This window comes from Megachile rotundata, chromosome 5, assembly GCF_050947335.1.
Source record: "Megachile rotundata isolate GNS110a chromosome 5, iyMegRotu1, whole genome shotgun sequence".
NCBI classification, from domain to species: Eukaryota; Metazoa; Arthropoda; class Insecta; order Hymenoptera; family Megachilidae; genus Megachile; species Megachile rotundata.
In genome coordinates this window covers 13579360-13582664 of record NC_134987.1, presented here as the reverse complement: position 1 = coordinate 13582664, position 3305 = coordinate 13579360, and positions in this window count along the sequence as shown.

The following is a 3305-nucleotide window of genomic DNA, read 5'->3' as shown; positions in this document are numbered from 1 at the left end:
CCACGGGACACTGGATACCCTCTGCAGGGTAGTTTACGCGAAATCGCTCCGAGAACCTTGCCCGGGCTTCTGCTCGTAAATTCACGTGACCATCCCAGGGGCAGTTGCGACGTCCACGCGTCTGTTACCGTTCTTACAGCATTCCTCAACCTCATCTTAACACTAGGTTTACGGAACTTATATTCTTTATTTTAAATTATAGAAATTATTAAGATGTCGAGATGAATTATGTTTCAACCCTTATGTAGTTATCCTTGTATTTTACTTTTGATCTAAAAGTAACTACATCTATAAACCCATTGTTGTCTATAAACCCATAATGTGAGTCCACGTTAAATTGATCACTCCTTGATATCAACATCAGGTACCTTGTACTTATGAAATATAATGTAGTATATGTTATCGTAGTATACTATCAAGTACAGTGCATGTGAAATTATGGTAAAGTCATCTTTTGCTGGTTCTGAATTTGGACCAAAAGTATCAGTATCTGAAATTAGCGGTTTTCGCCTATTTTTGGTCTTGCATTTGAAAACTAAGAATTGATTAAATCATCGATAAAGTTGAAAGATATATTAAGATGAAGAGGCTAATTCCTGACACGAAAATTATGTAGGTTTTGACTTATGAATCTGGTGGAGGATGGACGATGGGCAGCCTAGCTATGTAATAAAATAAACTGTCAGCAGCAGCTCACATAAAAATGCTAAAGAGCTCCGCGGTCCATATTGTCCCTGCGTGTACCGTGCAGATGTTCTGCACCTTGTGCCGTTTTAACTTCATTTTGCTGTAGAATCTAGTTTTTGGAATTGCGTGTGAATCTTAATATGAAGTATTTGATTGACAGTCATAATATCAAATTTGATATTATTTAATGTCACAAAGTTGCATTCTGAATGATTGTATATGTGGGAGACACTGGAAATGTTGAGCAAGTTTACTACTCTTTCTTTTGGAAGTCTTTTGGAATTATTTTTCATACTATTTTAAGAAATAAATATAAATTATGCGATTGTATCATACAAATTATATATTTAACTATAAGATTTCTTAAGTGGTACCATAGAAATGAATTTTATTAAAATCCATCAAAATGTAGCACAGGTACCAAAGCTACCACCCTTAATTAATTATCGTAATCATTGTATAATGTGTGAGAAGTTAGTATAATTATTTATGAAACGATTTTATCAAATAAATAATTAATTTTGATTACGTATTCAAAAGCCTCTGGTTAAATACTAACTGTTGATTTGTCCACCAACTTTGAGTACTAGCATGCAAACGCAGATAGATGACCACTTCGCGTCTATCACGTTGATGAATGCACGAGGAGATAGATTCGTATCTTTCTCTTCTCTCGTTCCTGTAAATCATTGCCGAGACATTTAACCCTCGAACGATTCAGAACCGTGGGTGAAACTCGGTGGCTGAAGTCCATGCACAATATACCCACAACCAATTACATACATACATATATCTTCTATGTAATCTCAAACTCACATGATATACACAAAAGAATACAAAATTTACAATTGTCAAAAATAAAAATTGTTAAATTCTACTTTAATATTCTCTCTAAACGATCTTATTGAATCTCATTGAATCAACATAAAATATATTGAATCAACATTAATCATACTAGCAATACCCACTCCTTAAAATCAAAAAATACACATCTGCCTTCCTCTTCCATAAAAACCCCACAATTTTATTTCAACGTCCCCAACCCGTCCGCCCCCAAATTTTAAACGCCAAATTCGCAGAAAAGGACAAGCAGCGATCGAGCCCAACCACGCACCCAACACGTGTTACTAAAATAAAACCGAAGACGGTGATTGCCCAACCTCTGGAAATCATTCAATGTTTATACAGCGTAGAGTTTTACTACAGCTGATGCAGTTGAGCAAAAAAAAGACGTATAGGGTGAGTTCAACGTGACTGTTCGAGGAGGAGGAACATCCTGGATAGGTGGAAGGACGAGGTAGATGGAAGGGGTATCAGGTCTGGCACAATGATAATAATAACTGGCCATTGGGGGTGTGCGAGGGTTGAAGGTTGTATCGTGAGTAGGCGGGGCCAGCGGTGGCAGGCGCCTCGATTCCAACGAGGAGTACGAGGCCGACCCTACAACTGGATAGGTATTTCCCCGTGCCATGGGAACCTCATGGAGAGCGACGGCGCGAGAACAGCTACCCCCTTGGACACCACCACCCACGACCACCCTCTCGTTTCGTCGAGCAACGTGTTCGAGCGCCTCTTCTTCCAGAGAATATGGTCCTCCCACGTTTGAAATTCGGTCATTCAACGAGGAATTACTTTGACGCTTCTTTATGGTATGAAATATTGTCTTCGATGCGATGAGATCTTGGACAAAAAGTTGTCTCGCTTTTGTCATTTGATGACTACGTGTTAACACTTTCTTCCTTCAATGATATGTGGTCTTCAAAGCTAATAGACATTGTTAACATACTACCTTTATTATACTACTATTCTATTATTATACTGTACAGATTGCGAATAAATCACTATAGTACAAAGTGTAAGGAATATTAAAATTAAAAAATTAAAAATTCTCAATTGTCAAAAATTCCGAAATTCTAAAGCCTTAGACAATTTTTAACTTTCAAAATTATTGAACTCCACATCACCAAATTTCTAAAATTGCAAAACCTCAAAATTCCAAAATTTGTACCATCAATCAACAGTATGCCCTCATCCACCCCCTAAATTTCAACCCCTTCCCCGTGAATGTCCCACAATCCTGAAAAACATAAAATATTGAAATAAACTCCACTGAATTAAATTTGTGAACGATACAAACACGAGCGAAATAATTCCCGAAAAAGTTCGTCGGCATCGATTTTCAACCCTTGAGCCTCGCTGAACTTGGAGTCGCATGATTGCGGTGATGCAATGCGAAAGTTCCTCCCCGTTCGGTCAAATGGAATTACTTTTATCGTCGTGGCAGACGACGATTCGATTCACGGTCGTTCATGCGAGTCACAGCCAGGGAGGATTGGCGTTGCGAGCCGCGTTTCACTAAAGCCAGAACTGATCGTGTTTTCCGGCATTACGCCATGCAACTCCTTCTTTCTTCTTTAACTCGTCGCGCATCAATCACCAGTCATCAGCGTGATTGACGAGTGATATCGTTAACGGTTTTAAGACCCCCTGGAGACGCGTGCAATCCGCTAGATAACCTCGTTAACTGTCACCCTTGCGATACGTTCATCTGCCACTTCTTTCCGCGAGATGTACCTCCTATATTTCGTGTAACAGATACCTGGTATTCTGACTCCGTT